This window comes from Geotrypetes seraphini, chromosome 8 (assembly GCF_902459505.1).
Source record: "Geotrypetes seraphini chromosome 8, aGeoSer1.1, whole genome shotgun sequence".
In the NCBI taxonomy this organism is placed as follows: Eukaryota; Metazoa; Chordata; class Amphibia; order Gymnophiona; family Dermophiidae; genus Geotrypetes; species Geotrypetes seraphini.
In genome coordinates, this window is record NC_047091.1 from 12,787,249 (window position 1) to 12,809,745 (window position 22,497).

Here is a 22,497-nt window from a genome sequence, read left to right on the forward strand (position 1 = left end):
CAACCATTTTGAGACTGGAGCCGACATGGAGGAGCAACTGGGGGTTGTTCCTACCTACTGTATGCCGGTCCTAATCTCAAAATGGCATACTAGATTCATATATCATGGACGACAGGGCCAGTTCAGATCCACCAGACGAACAGGGTAAGGATGACATGCAATTCTGCACTAGTGCTGGCCTATCGGAGGCCACAGAGGGAAGACGTACAAGGCCATTTCCTCTGGCCACAGCTGAACCAAGGCATCTATTTCCAGTGCTGAAGAATCGTATTGGAGCTTGTGGCTATCAAGTCAAACATTGGCGGTCCTGAATGAGCTGGTAGGTCTTCAGTTCCAGCTCCCACTCCCCAAGGTGCAACTGGGAGCAGTTGAAGAAGTCCATCTGGACATTGTCCTTGCCCAGTATGTGTACCGCTGACTGTGCCAGTAGATGCATGTCCACCCGGCAGAGGAGACTTGCAGCTTCCTATGCCACCACCTGGCTCCAAGTCTCACCTTATTTATGTAAGCTGCCACTGTGGCAATGTTCACCACTCAGCCTGCCTATCCCAGAAGCTGGAGAAGGAACTACCTCAAGGCCAAGTGTACTGCCTGCATCTCCAGGAGGTTGATGGACCTTGGCAACTCCAGGGTCTCCTGGCCCAAGTAATGTGCTTCCCAGCTGAGGGGCTTGTAATGGTGGTAACCACCACCCACTGAGAGGCTTCCAGTGAGATGTCCCCCGAAGGTAGCTGACCCAAACAGTCCCACCAGTCCAATCTGGCTCATGCTGGCAACCTGTATTTGATTCCTGAGTCTGGCTCTCCTGCTCAGATCAATTAAGATTGGGAGAGCTACAGAGGCTGCACCATTATCACACTCAGTAGCCAGGCAACTCCCTTCCCTCCTATGCTCATGTTCTTCATAAACTCTAGACCTGATTGATGGTATTAAGTTACCAGGAGAGTCTGGCATTTTAGCTCTGAAATTGCAAAACATTGCTCTTTGGCACTTTTGTGTGTTAGGTAGACAGGGAAAAAAAAAAATCTGCTATTAAGGCTAACACGTGCTCAGGGTCGAACAAAAATAGAAGGAGCCCTTCTCCCTTGCTGCCCACGTGCCTCTAAGAATAGTGGTGGTTAAACGCCAGGTTGTAAATATATCCTGATAGGCTGAGTCTGCCAGAGCCACAGCACACCCTGGCCCGCTTCCTGCTGCAAGTTTCTTGAAATCAGTCCCAGGGCAGGAAGCTACTCGGGTCTCGCTACTACTTTTTTCTCCTTCACTAGTTAGAGGGTAATTTTCATTTTACATGTATAGAGAGAGAAGTGGAGGCAGATTAAAAACCATATGACCTATCCAGTCTGCCCATCCATGTCATCTGTTATCCTGTCCTCTCCCTTAGAGATCCAATGTACTTATCCCAAGCTTTCTTGGATTCAGATACTCTTTGTCTCCATCACCTCCACCGGGAAGCTGTTCTGTGAGTTTACCACCCTTTCCTAGACAAATTTCCTCAGATTACTTCCAAGTCTCACTTCCCTTCCATTTATGCCCCCTCATTCCAGACCTTCCTCTCAATAAAGACTTTCCTCCAATATATGCCTTGAATGTATTTAAACATCTCTTATTTTTCTTTTTTCTTTCTTTTTCTTTCTTTCTTTCTTTCTTTCTTTCTTTCTTTCTTTCTTTCTTTCTTTCTTTCTTTCTTTCTTTCTTTCTTTCTTTCTTTCTTTCTTTTTCTTTCTTTCTTTCTTTCTTTCTTTCTTTCTTTCTTTCTTTCTTTTTCTTTCTTTCTTTCTTTCTTTCTTTCTTTCTTTCTTTCTTTCTTTTTCTTTCTTTCTTTCTTTCTTTTTTCTTTCTTTCTTTCTTTCTTTTTCTTTCTTTCTTTCTTTCTTTCTTTCTTTCTTTCTTTCTTTCTTTCTTTTTCTTTCTTTCTTTCTTTCTTTCTTTCTTTCTTTTTCTTTCTTTCAACAAGTTCCAGCTTCGGAGGAGTTCCTCCCTCAAGAAAAGTTCAAGGAATTTCAAGTTTTATCTATGAACTTATTTACTACGAGGAAGTTTCTAGCTAGAGGCATATTCGATGCATTCAGTGTTTGTTCTTGTACATCTGCGGTGACAGTAGCCATGCACCGTTTGTCTTGACTCAGAGTCTCTAATCCTGGAGCCTCGGTGCAGGAGCACTTTTCTGATGTTTCCTGCACGGGTGGTGGTATGTTTAGAGATAAGATTGAGTAGGTGGCTGATTGAATTTAAAAAAAAAAAAATATACAGACACAATGACAACTTTGTCTAAACCTTAATCCTCAAGCCTCTACATCTTCGTCATCTTATAGGTGGTTCTCTGCCCCATCCAGATGTTTACACTATTGTAATACTAAACGTCGCCACAGTCGGCCATCTTCATCATCTAGGCCTGCTAATCAGCACTCCCGTTCAAAGCACCAAAAGACTACCACATAGACCTTAACAGTTCTAGTACGGATTCCATAAGGTAAGAACTGAATCAATCATCCAGGAATTACAAAATATCTCAACAAGTGAACAACATATTAATTGCCAGAATTATGGAATGGATGGGTTTACATCTGTAGAAAACTAAGATAATGATCACAAGATCTAATTGTAAACTAATGTTTAAGCCCGTTACATTAACGGATGCTAGAATATATGCCTGTCTGTCTGTCTTTATTTATGTCTCTCTCCCTGCTCCTGTCTCTTTCTTTCTTCCTTTCTTTCTGTCTCTCTCCCTCTGCTATTTTTCTCTCTCTCTCCCTGGCACCCTTTGTCTGTCTGTCTTTCTTTCTGTCTGTCTCTCTGGTCCCCTGTCTGTCTTTATTTCTGTCTGTCTCTCTCCCTGGCCTCCTTTGTCTGTCTGTATTTCATTCTGTCTCTCTCCCCCCCCCCACTTTCCTTTGCAGAAGCAGCAGTGATATTTCCCTTCCCCCCAGATCCCTGTGAAGTAGTAGCAACATTTTCCCCCACCCCCCCATTCCCTTTTCTTCCCCCCCCCCCACTTTCCTTTGCAGAAGCAGCAGTGATATTTCCCTTCCCCTCCAGATCCCTGTGAAGTAGTAGCAACATTTTCCCCCACCCCCATTCCCTTCTCTCCCCCCACCCCACACTTTCCTTTGCAGAAGCAGCAGCGGTATTTCCCTTCCCCTCCAGGTCCCTGCTGAAGCAGTAGCAGCATTTTCCCCCACCCCCATTCCCTTCTCTTACTGTGAGCTGTCCTGCTCCATTCGGCCCCTCCCCCTTCTCTTCTCTTCCTGCGGGCTGGCCTGCTGCGGCTGAAGTTTCCCCGTAGTGGCTGATCCTCCTGTAAAGAGCAGCCTGCGATGGTAGCCGGCTTTAGCGAACCTCGCAGGCCACTCTCCAACTCGGTAGCACGTTCCCTCTGATGCGATCCCGTGCATCAGAGGGAACGTGCTACCGAGGTTGGAGAGTGGCCTGCGAGGTTCGCTAAAGCCAGCCACCATCGCATGCTGCTCTTTACAGGAGGATCAGCAGCGGTGGTGACGAGTGAGGGCCGAGGTGTGTTCCCTGCCGAGGACGCGGGCAGGGAGAGAGCTTGCCTGGCTTCCAGGGTGAGTGAGGGCAGGAGGAGGGGAGTGGCCAGAATGTTCCCTGCCGCTGGGTTGGCTGCCACGGAACACACACCACAGCGGCAGGCAACACGAAATCCTAAGTGCGCATGTGCGCTTAGTCTTTTATTAGATAGGATGGAAATTGATTCCAAAACTTGGCCATCTGATCATGGGTGGAAGAAGGAAACTGCTTAATTGATCTTAAATTCTTAAACATAGGGAATTTCAGAAAAAAAAAAAAAGATTCCTAGTATTATATCTTATAGAGGATCCCTGCAGTAAGGTTATAGTATCTGATAAGTACGAAGGAACGTTACCAGTCAGAATATTGAAGACCATAACACCTAATTTAATTTAAACTGCACTTAGGCAGTCACAGGGAGCCAATGCAATTTGCAATAAAATGTTTGCATCAATATTAGTATAACATATTTATTCATTCAAATATGCTATAAAATTGGGGGGGGGGGCCATAGAACAGTTTGGAAACCCGCCCTATCTGGTTCTTGATATGTGCGTGAAGGGTAAGAATTTTTGAAGAAGAAAAAGTCAAGGTTGGTTTTTGTTTTTAAGTTGTTTTGTAGTCTGGGATGATAACTCGCATGATTTGATCCTTGGCCAAAAAGAAAAGAGAAAAGCCGACATAAGTGCTGTGGTTTACAGTCAGTCAATCAATATTTCCTCTCTGACACTTTGCAAGGCCCCTTGCCCATCAGCCTCTCTCCCACTGCTCTCTGGAGAGTCTGCAGAGCAGCACAGACAGACTGGAAGAACTGGGGATGCAGGGCAGATTATTTTCTGAAGCGGCCGTCCTCATCGTCTTTTGGAACAGAGCCACATGCTTGCCTGGCCTAGCTGGGGTAAGGTGCCGCCACAGCAAAAGCAGGGAGAGTGCAGGATGAAATTTTTTTTTTTTAATTATGGGGTCCTTTTAACTAAGGCTCCCTAGCTGTTTTAGCCCACGCTAAATATTAACGCACGCTATCCCACACCGCAGGCTGCTAAGCAAGATGGAATCGATGGGGTTAGGAGAGACACTAACTGCATGGGTCAATGATTGGCTGAGTGGCAGACTTCAGAGGGTGGTGGTTAATGGTACCCTCTCTAAAATATCGGAGGTGACCAGTGGAGTGCCGCAGGGCTCGGTCCTGGGTCCACTCCTTTTCAACATATTCATAGGGGATCTGACTCAAGGGCTTCAAGGTAAAATAACACTATTCGCCGATGACGCCAAACTATGTAATATAGTAAGTGAATGCAGTTTACAGAATTATATGGCGCAGGACCTGCTTACATTGGAAAGTTGGTCCTCAACCTGGCAGCTAGGCTTCAATGCTAAGAAATGTAAGGTCATGCACCTCGGAAGCGGAAATCCATGCAGGACGTACTTCTTGAACGGAGAAACTTTAACTAGGACTTCAGCAGAACGAGATTTAGGAGTAATCATCAGTGTAGACATGAAAACTGCCAATCAAGTGGAGAAGGCTTCATCTAAGGCAAGGCAGATATTGGGTTGTATCAATAGAAGTTTCGTCAGCCGAAAGCCTGAAGTCATAATGCCGTTGTACAGGGCTATGGTGAGACCTCATCTGGAGTACTGTGTGCAATTCTGGAGGCCACATTACAGTAAAGATGTGCGCAGAATTGAATCGGTTCAACGGACGGCCACCAGGATGATCTCGGGGCTCAAGGGTCTCTCGTACGAAGAGAGACTGAACAAATTGCAGCTCTACACTCTTGAGGAACGTAGGAAGAGGGGAGACATGATCGAAACATTTAAGTACCTCACGGGACGTGTCGAAGTGGAAGATGATATTTTCTTTCTCAAGGGACCCTCGGCCACAAGAGGGCACCCGCTCAAACTCAGGGGCAGAAAATTTCATGGCGACACCAGAAAGTATTTCTTCACAGAGAGAGTGGTTGATCATTGGAACAAGCTTCCAGTGCAGGTGATCGAGGCAGACAGCGTGCCAGACTTTAAGAATAAATGGGATACCCATGTGGGATCCCTACGAGGGTCAAGATAAGGAAATTGGGTCATTAGGGCATAGACAGGGGGTGGGTAAGCAGAGTGGGCAGACTTGATGGGCTGTAGCCCTTTTCTGCCGTCATCTTCTATGTTTCTATGCTAAATGCTAATGCGTTCCTAGAATGGGGTGCACTAAAATGGCTTGCGTGCCTTAGCAAAAAGACCCCTATATATATATATATATATATATATGTATATGTATATATATATATATATATATATGTATATGTATATATATATATGTATATATATATATATATATATATATATATATATATATATATATATATATATATATATATATATATATAAATATATATATCCTCCGGTTCATAGACAACGGCATGAAAGACAAGCGTGCGCCGACAATTGAGCGCAGCGCGCACTGCCGCACCGCTCTAAATTACAGTTTTTAGGGGCTCCGACGGGGGATTTTGTTGGGGAACTCCCCCCAGTTTACTTAATAGACATCGCGCCTGCGTTATGGGGGGTTTGGGGGGTTGTAACCCTCCACATTTTACTGTAAACTGAACTTTTTCCCTACAAACAGGGAAAAAGTGAAGTTTTCCGTAAAACGTGGGGGGTTACAACCCCCCACAACGCCCCCACAATGCCCGCGATCTCTATTAAGTAAAGTGGGGGGTTCCCCCCCATGCCCCCCCCCCCGTCGGAGCGCTAAAAACAGTAATTTAGAGCGGCGCGCGCTGCGCTCAATTGTCTGGGCGTGCCTTTCTCCCGGCGCGCTTTTGACCTGACACCATATCCTCCTATAGGGGACAATAGGGCAGCGTTCACATCTTTAGTCAAAAGTTTTCTGACTTAAGTGGAGACTTTATTCATTAAAATGAGATCACGTGTACATTTCTAATACTTATATAGTTCAGTTTCCAGGCTTTCCTTTGTGATCTTTCTTTATCCATCACGTGAAAATTGGAGTGCTGTAATCTCAAAAGCCCACAAGCAGCAGCAGAAACCTTGGAAAATTCTTACACTGGTCCCGCAGAGAGGTACGTTCTTCTTTCCGGTGCCGATTCTGCTGTTTTGTGCACGAGTTCCTCTGCACTGTTTGTTACTGGCAGCAGAGACCAGCACAATTCATGATTAAAATGCATCTGTTGAAATTACCTCATCTTAATTGAGGTGGCAGATTGTTCCAGAGACTTATCACGCGTCAACAACGTTTTCCCCATGATTTTAAGGCAGACGTAGTCCTTTTTATATTTTTAAGCTACTGTGTGCATGGGCTTTTTAACATGTATGTTGACAAAAATAGGAGGAACGTCTGAATTTTAAAGAACGGATGACCCCCCCACCCCTCCCACGTGTTCCTTGTAGCTTGGCGATGCCTGGCAGTTTTTGTGTGCTGTGTATTTACATTTTCCTTATTACTATGGAGCATTGTACGTCGGAGCATTCAGAGAAAATGCATTCATTTCCAGAGTCGACACAATATCCAAGAAGGAGCTGGAAGGTAACAAAGGAAACCCATTAATGATCAGGGCAGCTGCTCCCTTAAGGGAAGATGGACTTTGGCATCAGTAGAAGAAATCTTGCTTGCGGAAAGCAGGGAAAAAGTTACCGAGAATGTAGCAAGAGAGATGGTCCGTATACGGCACAGCAAGCTTATGACAAAAAGTTTGTACGGAAGTCCATAATGTCAAGAACCCACGTGTGTATGTAGCAGAGCCTAAGTCAGGGGTCCTCAAGGCTCGCAACCCAGTTTGGTCGTCAAGATTTCCACAATGAATACGTGTGAGATTTATTTGCATGCAAATGGATCTCGTGCATATTCATTGTGAAAATCCTGAAGACCCTTGACTAGGTGTGGAGCTCAAGGGCTGACTTTGAGCACCTCTGGCCTCAGATCTTTTAAGGCTCTTGTTCAAACCTCTAAATCTTTCAGTACACCAGTCGCATTCTTGGCCTTTAAAAAGGAACACAGTTATGTCAATGGCATGACTTCTGTATGTGATAAATGAGACATAGGATGGTCTTTCCTTGTCTACATAACAGCTTTCTCTTGGGATTTCGTTCCAAATAGACCTACCCCAAGCTAAAGGAGGAAAGTATTGGAAAGGTTGCCACCCAGGGTATTTCTTATGTTCTTATATCAATTTTTCACTCTGTCAAAAATTACAAAGACTAGAGGGACACTCGATGAAGTTACAGGGAGATACTTTTAAAACCAATGGAAGGAAAATTTTTTTCACTCAAAGAGAATAGTTAAGCTCTGGAACGCGTTGCCAAAGGATGTGGTAAGAGCGGATAGCGTAGCTGGTTTTAAGAAAGGTTTGGACAAGTTCCTGGAGGAAAAGTCCATAGTCTGTTATTAGGAGAGACATGGGGGAAGCCACTGCTTGCCCTGGATTGGTAGCATGGAATGTTGCTACTACTTCAGATTCTGGAATCTTTTGTTACTCTTCGGGGTTCCGGATTCTTGCTGTTCTTTAGGATTCTGAATGGAATGTTGCTACTCCTTGGGTTTTGGCCAGGTACTAGTGACCTGGATTGGCCACCGTGAGAACGGGCAACTGGGCTTGATGGACCATTGGTCTGACCCAGTAAGGCTATTCTTATGCATTACCCTGCATGCCCAATTCTATTGACAGCCTTGGCATCCAGCCAATTGTTGATTAGAATTCTGGGACCCATGGGTTCCCTTCAGAACCTGACAGTGTGTTCTTGAGTCAGGACTCTCGGAGGCGCTGTGAGCATTTATGTCCGCAGCATTTCCAGTCACCGCCAACCGCTAGGTCTAGGACTGATCCTGCATGTAACCAATGGGCTGACCCAACACTAAACCCGCTTTTTATTAAAAATGAAATCAGATATTTTCTGCTAGTACTGGTCGGTTATGCAACGTGAAAGTGTTTCGTATCTGTGCCACCTTTAAAAGGCCTATTACCAATGACAACTTAAGGTGGTAAAATTTTGTCTACATTTTTTTTAGGAATGTGGGTTGCCATAACAACAGAACAATCCTTTTTTTTTTTTTTTTTTTTTTTTAATATAGCAGCTCATTCTTCAAGTATCTCTTCCTTTCGGAGTGGTAAACAGCTGTCTTTTATCTAAGCTCTGCTGTACTTTTTATTTTTATTTTTTTGCACAAAGCTTCATGTACAACAGTCCCCATACAAAGCACAAGATTTAATAGCCAGTTTTAAGCAGCCTCGGTGCAACAGAATTATCTAACATACTAGCCTGTCTGACAGGCAGCTGGAGATGTTAATGTGTTGAAACGGAGAGCAGTTGAGCTCGATGTCTGTCTCATTTATTGGTGGAAATGTCGGGGGGGGGGGGGGTGGAAATGGTTGAAGTCTTCCATCCTGCCTGGGGTTTTCCTATTGAACTCAAGTGGCCCAAAGAAATTATGCCATTTATTCAACACTGGCTTGTCAGCACATAATTTTCTCTATTTAAACTATGCCGGGGGGGGGGAGGGGGCCGGGCCAAATTACAAAACAAAGATCTTTTTTCAAGAGCGCAGCCTGGTGTCAGTGGGGAACTTAGAAATCTGCTCCGGTTTGCAATCCAGTGCAATCCAATGGAGTCCATTGGCTTTATTTGGTGCTTCACATTAATGGTTCTTCTAAGTTTTTCCGTACACATCCGGGGTGGGGGAGGTAATTGAGAAATTGATATTAATTCTTCATATCAATGTAATAAATAACAATGTCTTGTATTATTAATAATTGATAGAAGGGTGGGTGGGTAAAGTTATGGTTCTATATACTAATTGTATAAAATGGTGTAATCTCTGTAATATTTTTCTGTATTCAATCAAATGTATTACACTGTTGTAGTTTATAAAATAAAAAAGAAATCCGCTCCGGTCCAGAATGTGAAAAATACTGGATATTTGGAATGAGATGGGGAGCTGGTATTAGTTAGCAAATATGTCGCTGCATGTAAGTTTACTGAGAAAATAACACAGTACTCTCAGAATCTTGATATACTGCTTTCTGTAAAACCAGGTATTTCCCCTGTCTCTATTGGGCTCATAACCTAAATTTTGTTCTCAGTACAACAGAGGGTTAAGTGACTTGTCCAAGGTCGCAAGAAACCACAGTGGGAATCTGAATCCCCCTGGTTCTTAGGCCACTGTGCTAACCATTAGGTCACTTCTCCACTGTGCATCTTGTCTAGTGGGTGTAGTAAAAATTCATTTTTAAATAATTATTGAGCAACATCCCTCCCCCTAATTTAAAAAAAAAAAAATCAATTTCCATCATTTCACCTTTTAAAAATAGCCCCAAAATACTGTGCATCTCGGTGGAAATGCTGGAGTGGAGAGTCTTGGCGATCTAAGGTCAAATGTGGTAGTGACTACATTGGAAATGCACAGTCAAATGGGCAACGTTTGAGCTGGGATAACCTTGGCTGCTCTTTGTAGGGAAGTAGCTTCTCCTCCCTTCCCCCATTAACAGGCTGATCCAGTGAAGTTTCCCAAAATGTTGTTTCTGTAGCAGTTCTCTCTCCTGTTAAAAAAAGATCACATTCAGCCCTTTCTGAGTGGCCTAGTGGTTAAAGCAGCTGCCTCGGCACCCCGAGTTTGTGAGTTCGATTCCCACTGCAACTCCTTGTGACTCTGGTCAAGTCACTTGAACACTTTGTTGCCCTGTGTAAACTGCTTTGATTGTGTAAATCGGTGTTTCTCAACTCTGCCCCGGAGTTACCACCTAGCCGGTCTGTGATATACAAATTTCTTTCATGCATATTCATTATGGATATCCTGAAAGCCTGACTGGCAAGGAAATACTCCAGGACCGAGTTGGAAAACATTGGTGTAAATTGCACAGAGAAAGCAGTGTATCAAGTCCCATCCTCTTTACCCTTTACTGCCCTTACTGTAGGAGCACTGATCTCGTAGTGACATCCTTGTGGCCTAATTTTGTTGTCATGCTGGGTCCAAGTTGAAATGATTATAACTTTCTTCAGGGCTCTGAAACTATACTGAAACAGTAGATCAGCACAGAAATATACCGGATAAGGGGCTAAGTGTATCCATCTGTAGCTGTAAAGGGAGCGCATGGGCAGGTCGGGGCACTCCAGAAACTTGTTCCTAGTGTTACAGAATACCATGGATGCCCTCATGCATCAAGGTTTACATCTCTAATAAATACACATCCCTAATACGCTTCTCCTTCCATATTCGAGGAGGTTAGGGGCAGAGTCGGCCCGCGAATATGGAAAAATCGTGAATAGCTTTTAGGGCCGACTCTGACCTACCCCCGCCTCCCGGACCTCTCCACACCTTACCCTATTGGTCTAGCGGTGAAGCGGAGCAGGAGCGATCTTCCTACGCCCCTGCCCCGTGATCAAAAACGGCCGCCATAAATTCCCGCTGTAGTTGCGGGAAACCGTGGGAACTCACGGCAGCCATTCTTGTTGACGGCTCTGTACGGGGCAGAGAGATCCTGGGGGGTGGGGGGTGGGTTAGGGTTTAGAAACTTACGAATAACTGAAGTCGCGAGTCCCAAACCCATGAATTTGGAGGAAGAAGCGGACAGACCCTTTCTGTGGGAAAGTGTGCGTGTGAAGCTTTCGCTTCTGGTGCTCTTTCTGGGTGTCAGATCAAAAGCGCGCCGGGATAAAGGCGCGCCCAGACAATTGAGCGCAGCGCGGAGGCGCACGCCGCTCAAAATTACTGTTTTTAGGGCTCCGACAGGGGGGCGTGGGGGGGAACCCCCCACTTTACTTAATAGACATCGCGCTGCATTGTGGGGGTGTTGTGGGGGGTTTGGGGGGTTGTAACCCCCCACATTTTCCCCACATTTTACTGAAAACTTCACTTTTTCCCTGTTTTTAGGGAAAAAGTTAAGTTTACAGTAAAATGTGGAGGGTTACAACCCCCCAAACCCCCATAACGCCGGCGCGATATCTATTAAGTAAAGTGGGGGGGGTTCCCCAACAAAAACCCCCGTCGGAGCCCCTAAAAACTAATTTTGAGCGGCGCACGCCTCCGCGCTGCGCTCAATTGTCCGGGCGCGCCTTTGTCTTTCGCGCCGTTGTCTATGAACCCTCTTTCTGTACTTATTCTGCAGTGAAACACAGAGACAGAGCGAATGTGTGTGAGAGAAAGCAAGAGGCCTGCCTATGTGGCACCCTGTTGGAACAGTAGGGAGGCATTCTCTGCCTATATTCAACCTCTTTCTGTGCTGGTGTGTGTGTGTGGGGGGGGTGTTATATGTGTGAGGGAAGCTTGCACTGCTGCTTTCCATGCTGTACCTATTTTGAGGAGGGGGGCAGGAGTTGCACCATTTTGTTAAATGGGAAGACTTCAAGGTCTGATGATTTATACACCAATGCACCGGCAATATATTTCTCCCAAGGATGTGCGAAATATTACATGCTTAATAGTTGCTTCTAAACGTACATCGATCCATTTATTTTCAAGTAATATTTATGACCTAGGACACACTGCTGTTGTGAAGGAAAATCAGAAGGCAGAAGAGATGAGAAATGTGTACTGTAACCTTGCCAGCCTTCGTGCGCATGAGAGACCTAGCAGACACGGAGAGGCGAATCTGTCCTTTGCTTTGTGCTTCCTCGTAGCAGTTGGCATGATCTCATAGTTGGAGGAAAATAATCCAGCTGCTTTGGCGGTGATGGGCAGATTTAGCATGCACAAGAAGCGCATCCCTGCCAGGCTAGGGCAATCGGAATACTGTCTCCCAGACACTGCATGCTGGCATCCGTTCGTACTTCACTGTACACTGTGCGCGTCTCTCTCTTTTTGCTACTTTGCCCTGAATCGTCAGTCTGTTCCAGTGCAGCCGATTCAGCCTCTGTGAATGCCTCAGAACATATTTGGTGAGCAGATGCTTTTAAGTGTTAACAGCGGGGATCCTGTCAGTTATACCAAATAGTCAAACCTGTCCCTGGGGACATGGGCGGTGGCATTTGGAAGCTTCCATGAGATAAAATAACAGATGTTGCATTTCCACCAAGATGCACAGTATTTTGGGGCTATTTTTAAAAGGTGAAATGATGGAAATTGATATATATATATATTTTTTAATTAGGGGGAGGGATGTTGCTCAGTAATTATTTAAAAATGAGTTTTCACTACACCCACTAGAGAAGATACACAGTGGAGGAGTGACCTAATGGTTAGCATAGTGATCTGAGAACCAGGAGGATTCAGATTCCCACTGTGGTTTCTTGCGACCTTGGACAAGTCACTTAAACTAAACTAAACCTTAGGTTTGTATACCGCACCATCTCCACAAGCGTAGAGCTCAGCACGGTTTACAGGGTTAGATTGAAAAGGAGCTACAATGAAGGGTTATAGGAAAGGAGCTAGGAAGATAAAGAACCAAAGAGCGGGAGGTGTTAGGTTTTTGAAAAGAGCCAAGTTTTCAGGTGTTTGCGGAAGGATTGGAGGGAGTTTGAAATTCTGAGCGGGGATGTGAGGTTGTTCCAGAGTTCTGTGGTTCTAAAGGGGAGGGATGTTCCTAGTTTTCCTATGCGGGATATACCTTTTGCAGAGGGGAATGATAGTTTAAGTTTTTGGGAGGATCTAGTGGAATTAGGGTTAGAGGAGTTCCAGAAGAGAGGGATAACGGGAGGGAGGATGCCATGTAGGATCTTGAAAGCTAAACAGGCACATTTAAAGAGGACTCTGGAGTGAATTGGGAGCCAATGAAGTTTGGATGTTCAAGTGACATCTTTCTCCTCTCTTCTATTAGCAGGACATACACTTTTGAAGTTCTGATAGGAATCAGCCGTTAGTACCCTAATTTTTATAGATACGTAATAAAAGAACTGATTTTTTTTTTTTTTTTTTTTTTTTTAAATCCTGACATAGTTAAGTTACTGCTGCAGCCTGCAATAAAAAACCCTAATGTGGCTTTATAAAATGGGAGGTGGGGGGAGGTGGTAAGAGAAGAGGAAGACTGAGGTCCTTGAATACCAGTCCATGATATTCGTTTTGGACTTCTCCCATCAAAATGATAATCTGTAGTGTTTGAGCACGAAGTATACCCAATCAAAAGCTATGAAATGTGCAGAACCAGCAAGTCAGAGTGCATACATCTAATCGATTCTGATTTTTGCCTTCCTGTGAAAATCAATACAAAAAAACGGAGCAGGAGTTTTCCTTTTTTTGTTGTTGTTGTTGTTGTTGTTGGCATCCTTGAGATGACCTTCAGTGACCGAAGTAGACATGTTTCTCCCTTCTAGACATGGAGTGATCATAAATTCACGGTGCTCAAGATTTAAATGAAGTGTTTGATAAGCATCCACTTCTTTCCTGGGAACATATTGGCCGTTATATTATCAATGACCTTTGTTTATAATTTAGCCAATAGTTAAGACTGATGTCTGCTTGCTTTGGCGCGTAGTCCAGTTTCAGAAAATCCATTTCCAGAGGCAACGAGATAAGGTAATACAATAGTATGTCAGTTAACTGCCTTGTCTAGGTCGCAACTCGGTTTCTCTGCCAAATCTTTAGCTCAGTGTCTGCATTTTTTTTTTGGGGGGGGGGGGTCGTATTGGTCCAAGAGCCAAACAGAAGAATAGAAGCACTCGGAAGACTCATAATTGAAGGAATTTGTAGAAGACTTAACATATTTGTAAACAACCATAATAACAGCGGGATCTGGATAGTCTCTGTTGCTATCCATCAACACCCCTTTTGTTCCATAACCCACCCCTAAATAACAACCAACACACTTTATTATGGTATATAGCTGCAGCTCTTTATTTAATCCACCATAACAATAAATTAACATGAATAACTTAACCTCATAAACATATTGACCCTCAATTGACAAACAACATCAGCAAGCTCCTCCCGAGCTACTCCACGTAAACATTAACCTTTGCCCCCGACCCCGCCACAAACAGCAAGCGTCTGAGGGGTGGCATGACCTCATGCCCCTTTAACCCGGGTCACCTGACCCCAAGGCACGGCTCCCAGCCGGCCCCCTGCTCATCGCCGGATGAGCCCCAGCACCCAGTAGCTCGGGAGACCCGCCTCCCTGAGCCACCAAGGCCACCACCGAGGGAGGGTGGGAGGGAGAAAATCCGCCCTGGAGGACCTGAGACAACTTGAGTCCTCCAGGGTCCCAATTTATCCATTCCCTCTGCCCGCCCCTCTACCTCGACTTCACCCTATCCTAGCCCTGTCTTTAGGCGGGAATCCCTCCCCTATTCCTTCCAATAAGTTTCCCTAACTAACGGTCCTCTCCCCCCCCCCCCCCCTCCCAACTTGCCTCGCGGGCAACACGAGGCCTCCCGGCCCCGTGTTACCATAGTCCGTCGAGACAAGCTCTCGGGTTCCTTCTTCATTAAAGAAACTCATAGGTTGGGCATTGGAGGAATCTGGAGCGTTCGGCTTTAATGATGGTTTTCCTTTTAATATTTCATCATCAACAACAGCCCTGAGCCTGTTCCAGATGGATGCCACTGTGGAATGCAAAACCCTACAGCGTTGACCTATAGGGAAACCAATAGGGTCTGTCTGTCTTTCATACCCAAGGGAGAGCTATTTTGTTTACGAGATGAGTTTGAAAGTAACCTTGTTTGAAAGGCAGCAAAAAGTTTTAGTAAGGGAAAGCTTGGCAGACCTCAAAGGTAGCAGTTGTTTGATCTCAGTTCTATAGTAAATGACAGCAGATAAAATCCAGCTTACACTGAAGACTTGTGTGCTTTGCTGTTCATTTGTATCCTTTTAAACTACTTGTATTTTTTTGTGACTTTCATGCTTCTATTTTTAAGACAGCCAAGGACCGTAAAAGACCCCTGAGGAAGGCATTTTATTTTGCTGAAACACGACCCGTGTTAGGTCATTTGTGTTTTATACATTATATTGGTTTTTATCTTGTGGGTCACTTGTGACTGTATACATCCTTTGTGGGTTGTTTTTAAGATTGGTTTGGATGCTTATTAAGCTACAAACTAGTACATCTGATCTTCTGTTCCATAATCCTTTTGTTGTTTAGCAGATAAAGTCCAGCAAGGTCCATCTAGACTGCCCCGTTAGGATAGCTAGAAATATTGAATTATAAATTGAAATATTTTATGATGACTGTTTTTTTTTTTCTGATAATCGTTGAAACATTTATGTAGTAGAATATGAGAAGTACCGTGTTTGCCCGAAAATAAGACCTACCCCAAAAATAAACTCTAGCATGATTTTCGGGGTAGGTCTTAATATAATCCCTACCCCAAAAATAAGCCCTAGTTGCCAGCAGCAGCGCTTCCCGCCCCGCCACCCTGCCGCCGAACCGCCGCTGACACTTCCATCGCTCTCTCTCATTAGAACGCTGCCAACGTGAGACCGATATACCTTGTAAATGGCAGCATCAGCAAAAATCTAATCAGGCTGTTTTGCGGCCTTCTTCCTCCCAGGTGTTCCATGTGCCGCCTTGCTGATGATGTCATCAGTGATGCGGCAGAGTAACGCCCTGGAAGGAGAAGGCCACGAAGCAGTCTGATTAGATTTTTGCCGACGCTGCCCTTTAAAAGGTATATGGGTCTTGCGGTTGGCAGCGTTCTAATGGGAGGGAAAGATGGAAGTGTCAGCAGGGGTTCGGCTGTGCAAGGGGGGTAGAAAGATGCTGCACGGGGTGGGGGGGAAGGGAGGGATTGAAACTGTGCAAGGGTTCTGCTGCACAAGGGATGGGAGGGATGGAGGGAAGGCACAAGGGAATGGGTAAAAGGGGAGGAAAGATGTACACATCTGGGTGAGAGAAAGGAAAGAGGAATAATTGGGGTGGAGGAGAGGAAGGGAGAGATGATGATAATTGTACATTGCAAAAAGAAGACATACCCCGAAAATAAGACCTAGTGCGTTTTTGGGGCCCAAAATTAACATAACACAGTGTCTTATTTTCGGGGAAACACGGTAGGAAGAACCCAATTAAACTGTTAGAGTGGATTTAATGGCTCTCAATATGATATATATTTTTTTTTTCTATGTTATAAATTATTGTAGGAGGTTGTGACCTTGCAAATGGTATGCTGGTATATTTTATGTAAAGTCAATAATTTTCTTTTATAGCCTTTAACTTGGTGTGTGTAAATTGATTCCAGTACTACTGTGCCAGTTGGAATCTGGGCAATAACTATAAAACCCAATGTCTCACTGTTGATACCTCATTAAAATGTAAAACAGGACCGGGCAGGTGTTACTTGCTTTAAAAACATGCTATTTTCAAAGCCATATCCTTCCACGTGTGCAGCCTCATTTTAGGAAGAAAGTCGTTCCTCGATAATACATGCAGAAGTGACAATGCATAGAATTTGGGCATCATTTTAGAAATATACATTTGCATGAGTGAGAGCCATCTAAATACAACATAACCCCCCTCCTGTATGTGCTGTATGTATAGGTTAAGGCAGTGGTTCCCAACCCTGTCCTGGAGGAACACCAGGCCAATTGGGTTTTCAGGCTAGCCCTAATGAATATGCATGAAGCAAATTTGCATGCCTATCACTTCCATCATATGCAAATCTCTCTCATGCATATTCATTAGGGCTAGCCTGAAAACCCGATTGGCCTGGTGTTCCTCCAGGACTGGGTTGGGAATCACTGGGTTAAGGTACTGGTTGCTTAGTAGGACGATCAGTTTTAGAAATATAAATGTGGGTAACATACATGTGAAAAGCACAGGACTTTACATGTACATATGACACTAATTAACACATATAGATTGCACATTAGGAGCATATTTGTGTGTATTTGGCAAACCTACATGTGTGTCACCCAACCACAGAGGCATTTCAATCCCCTCCTCCTAGTTCAGGGGTCTCCAACTCAAAACCTTTGCAGGGCCACATTTTGGATTTGTAGGTACTTGAAGGGCCTCATAGAAAAGAGTTAATGTCTTATTAAAGAAATGACAATTTTGCATGAGGTAAAACTCTTTATAGTTTTTTTTAATCTTTCCTTTTGGCTAAGTTTATGTTTATTTAAGATTTGATATACCGCTCCTGCATTTTACTGTCCTAAGCGGTTTACAGTGTAACAATTGATTAATGAAAAGAACTCCATTGAAGATAGGAAAGACAAAGATAAGGTATGTACTTTCAAAAAGTATTCATTGAGGATGAAACAAAGATTATCTTAAAACCAAAAATAAAATAATTATTAAATTATAAATTAAAAAGATTAAACATTAATTAAAATAAATTCCAGTCAGACAAGTCCTGATATTAGGAGTCCGCAGATGTGAAAGACCAAGGAGAGAAAGAGGATCCAGCTGTCATCCATCCCCGACAGGGCTGTCCCACTGGTTGCACGTTGCCTCAGCCAATCATTGCTACTCTACACCTCTGTAGGCCAGCAGCAATCCGCTGGCTTAAATAGCTGGAAGCAGGAAAACTCAGCAGCCGCCAACGAGATTGGCCCACCGTTGGAACAAGACACAGGTGAAGCTGCCTCTCCTGAGAGCAGAGGGAAGTCGCACGAGAAGTGAGGGAAGTCTCATCATTAGCCGGGTAACCGCCACCATCAACCCCGGCACGTCAGCCACAGGTGCCGGCCAACCCTTGCTAGTACGTCGGACGCCCCCGCAGGCCATCTCCTCCGATGCGAGGCTTCGTTCCCCTCTCGGCGACGTCAATTTCCCCACCGCTGACCTCCTCGGCCATGGTGCGGCTGTCGGTACGGCGCAGCCCCGCCGGCGGTGTAAAGGAGCCGAAACCAGACACCCTCCACCCTCGACGAAGGGCACGAGGGCCCAGACCAACATCCCTCAATCGCCACCATGGAGCCAGTCGAACAGCAAGTAGGAGGCCCCTCGACCGTTGGACCGGAGCCAACGGTCAAACCAGAGAGTCGGTGAAGTGATTTAAAAACAAAGAAAAAAAAATAGGAATGGAGGTCCCAGACCAAAGAAACAGAGTCCAAAAATGAAACCTTAAGTCTTAATAATATTGTAATTTATAGCTAAAGAGACATATGATTTAAGAAACTGTTTTATTTTACTTTTGTGATTATGATAAACATACCGAGGGCCTTAAAATAGCACCTGGCGGGCCGCGAGTTTGAGACCACTGGGTCCTAGTTCCATCCCTCCTCCCCTCCTCCCCCCCAGATTCCCTACTTCCTTAACAAGCACCACCCAAACTGATTCTCTCACCCTTTACCCCCCTCCCCCCAGCAGCGCTAGATTTCCTACCTACCCCTGGGGCCTATCCAGGGGGGGATCGTGGTGGTCTAGGGTAGGAGACAGGAGCAAGTCCCCCTCCACTCCAACCTTGTAGCATTAGTCTTGTAAATACCCAAATAAATGTTCAAGTGCTCTGGATAGTGAAAAGATTCATTAGCATTTGAAAACTTAATCAGGCACTTAGCAGTGAAATTTCAGAAAGAAGCTTGCGCCCAAGTCCAAGTATCCTGCATTTCAATTGAAGAAATGATTTCCTTCTGAATTGTGCGGACTTTGACACACCAGGAAACGCTTGTGTTGCTGTTACCATAAAATAAAAATCTTTTCTTCCAAAAATAAGATTTTAGCACCGTAATACTTCACTTGTCTTAGGGTCCCCTTTAACTAAGCTGCATTACGCGCGTATACATTCCAACGCACCTTAAAGTGGTAAACTGTAGGATAACTGCCAAACGTGTGTATTAACTGTGAGCTAAAAAAAAAGATTTTGAGGTGACATGTCAGAGTAGGAGCAACCTAGTGGTTATTGCTGTGGCCTAAGAGCCTGGGAAACAGGATTCGATTTAGAGCAGGGGTGCCCAATAGGTCAATCGCGATCGACCGGTAGATCGCCAAGGCAAAGTGAGTCGATCGCGGAGCCCATCCCGGGCTCCGTGATAGACTCACTTTGCCTTGGCGATCTACCGGGCTGATCAGCCTTCCTCTCCCCGACGTCAATTCTGCCGTCTGAGAGGAAGTTCAGGCCAGCCAATCGCTGCCTGGCTGGGCCGAAACTTCCTCTCCGACGGCATAATTGACATCGGGGAGAGGAATGCTGGTTGACCCGACGCAGGGAAGCAGGGAGAGCTTGGGACGGCGACGGCTTTGGGGCCTGTTACCCGATGGCGGTGGCTTGGGGGCCTGTTCCCCAATGGTGGCAGCAGTGGCTTGGTGGAGGGCAGGGAGAAAGAAAGAACGGGGGCAGGCAGGGAGACAGAAGGAAAGAAGAGAAACAGAAAAAAAGAAAGGGGGCGTGAAGAGAGAAAAAAAGAAAGGGAGGCAGGGAGAAAGAAAGGCAGGGAGAAAGGAAGAAAAAGTTTGGGGAGGGAATAAGGTCTGGAGGAGAGGAAGCATACAGGCTGAAAGAATGGAAGAAAGATTGGATGCCCAGGCAGAAGAAGAAAGTGCAACCAGAGACTCATGAAATCACCAGACGACAAAGGTAGGAAAAATGATTTTATTTTCAATTTAATGATCAAAATGTGTCTGAATTTATATCTGCTGTCTATATTTTGCACTATGGCCCCCCTTTTACTAAACCACAATAGCAGTTTTTAGCGCAGGGAGCCTATGAGCGTTGAGAGCAGAGCTGGGCATTCAGCGCAGCTCCCTGTGCTAAAAACTGCTATTGTGGTTTAGTAAAAAGGGAGGGGGTATATTTGTCTATTTTTGTATGGTTGTTACTGAGGTGATAGTGCATAGAGTCATCTGCCTTGACCTCTTTGAAAAAACCCCGGAATAGGAATGATAATTAAAATTTTCTCAGCGTACAGTGAGCTTTGTGGGGTTTTTTTAATTTTATTGTTGGTAGATCATTTTGACTTGGTCATTTTAAAAGTAGCTCGCAAGCCCAAAAAGTGTGGGCACCCCTGATTTAGAGAATGACATTGGGACAAATTTTTCCCTGTCTCCGCAGGAACTCATTTTCCCATCCTGGCGAGTTCTTTTCCTGTCGCTGCCCCATTCTTGCAAGTTCCGTCCTCATCTGCACAAGCCTCCAACACTTTAATATCATAAGTAGCAACATTCTAGAGCTCAGATTCTGATGTCATAATGCCTCATTCCACCAATGCCTAAGCTCCATCCTCATCTGCACAAGCTTCAAACACTTTAAAATCATAAGTAGCAACATTCTAGAGCTCAGATTGTGATGTCATAATGCCTCATTCCACCAATGCCTAAGCTCCGTCCTCATCTGCACAAGCCTCAAACACTTTAAAATCCTAAGTAGCAACATTCTAGAGCTCAAATTATGATGTCATAATGCCTCATTCCACCAATGCATAAGCTCCGTCCTCATCTGCACAAGCCTCAAACACTTTAAAATCATAAGTGTCTGAGGCTTGTGCGGTTAAAGCAGAGCTTACAGGAATAGGGCAGGGCCAGCAATCCCCGCGGGGACGGGGAAAATGAGATCCCGCAGGGATGGGGGAAAATTTGTCCCCGTATCATTCTCTAGTTGGAGGGAGGGTGGAAGAATCTGGAGTAGAGAACGACACGGGGACAAATTTTCCACGTCCCTGTGAGATCTCTCTGTCCCCAGTCCTGTCCCCACGACCTCTGTCCTCATCTGCACATGCCTCGAATACTTTAAAATCATAAGTAGCAACATTCTAGAGCTCAAATTGTGATGTCATAATGCCTCATTCCACCAATGCCTAAGCTCCGTCCTCATCTGCAGAAACCTCAAACACTTTAAAATCATAAGTGTTTGAGGCTTGTGCAGTTAAGGCAGAGCGTACAGGAATGGGGAAGGGACAGCGACAAAACTCGAGGTGCAAAACTTAAATTGAGAGCCCACTACATAACATAGCATAACAAATTCACTTATATACCGCAGTGAACCTCGCAGTTCAGTGCAGTTAACAACAATCAAGAGACTGTACAACCACAGTGTATTATAATCACATTCAGAAAAATTTGTCAAAGAAGTAGGTCTTTAGCATTTTTCTAAAGGAAAACTATGAGTTGGAATTTATCAGGACAGGAAAAGGTTTGTCCCATAATCCAGCTTGAAAAGATAAAATTCTATGGAAAATTATTTTTATATATGCAACCTTTTACAGTAGGAAATGTAAATAATCTAAATCGCCAAGAAAAACATTTTCTATCAATAAATTTAAAGTGATCAATAATATAATCAGGTCAAGGCCAAACAATGTCCTGTAACAGGTACAACCTAGCTTGAAGATTATTCTTGCCTCAACTGGGAGCAAACGTAGTTTCCGATTAGAATTTAGTTACATGATCAAATTTTTCAAGTTGAAAATCAACCGAACATCCATGTCCTGAATGATCTGCAACCTTTTTGATATTCATTTTACTGGCGGCTAGATAAATGATGTTACAATAATCCAGGGAACTCAAAATCAATGATTGTAAAATGAAGAAGGATCAAAATATGCCTTAATCGATCGCAATTTCCATAGCATTAAATAGGGACAGGAAAAAAAGTACCTTCATATATGTGAACAGTTTTGATTATAGCCACAGAAGAAAGGCAGTATATCAATCCCATGACTCTTTAAGCTGGGGCCGCTTTGGATTCCAATTAGCTAAAGAATAATTTCCAAATATCTTCCTATTGGGGCCACGATATTGCTTACCAGTGCACATCAATATTCTCGAAGTGCATTAATGTGCATCTTATGGTTATCCCAAAAACCATAGCAATTTGCGATGCTGAAAGACAGACATTGCAGACCCCTTCCAGGACACCACATCTGAAATATCACTTCAGCATAGGGAGGTTTTAGCAACCATTACCATGCTGTGCTTCAACATAGACGTAAGAAATGTTGACCATCCCAGGACTTTATTATGAGAAGTTGCAAGCTGAGGCCTGAGAGAATAGGGCTGGTCCCTCATCCTTAGTAGTCTTATCTACCCAGTCCTTAATTTTATTTCATATCCCTCCAGCATCGGCACTTCCATGTCCCCCCTGGCTGTAGCGGATTAGCAAAAGCTTTTCCAGATGCGTCTTCTCCTAGGTTCTTTAGTTAGTTACCCAGATCCTGAAATG

General features: G+C 44.5%; 1 protein-coding gene across 7 annotated transcripts in view; it reads left to right on the forward strand.

Moving 5' to 3' along the window:
- Window positions 1–22,497, forward strand: part of HIVEP3 (HIVEP zinc finger 3) — a 391,298-nt gene that overhangs the window by 248,432 nt on the left and 120,369 nt on the right. For 2 of the 7 annotated variants that reach the window (XM_033954082.1, XM_033954083.1), the window contains one exon: window positions 2,316–2,473. The exons of the other annotated variants lie outside the window; for them this stretch is intronic. The gene's annotated coding sequence lies outside the window, so the exon portion shown is untranslated. The remainder of the gene's footprint in view (window positions 1–2,315; window positions 2,474–22,497) is intronic. 7 annotated transcript variants of the gene reach the window in all.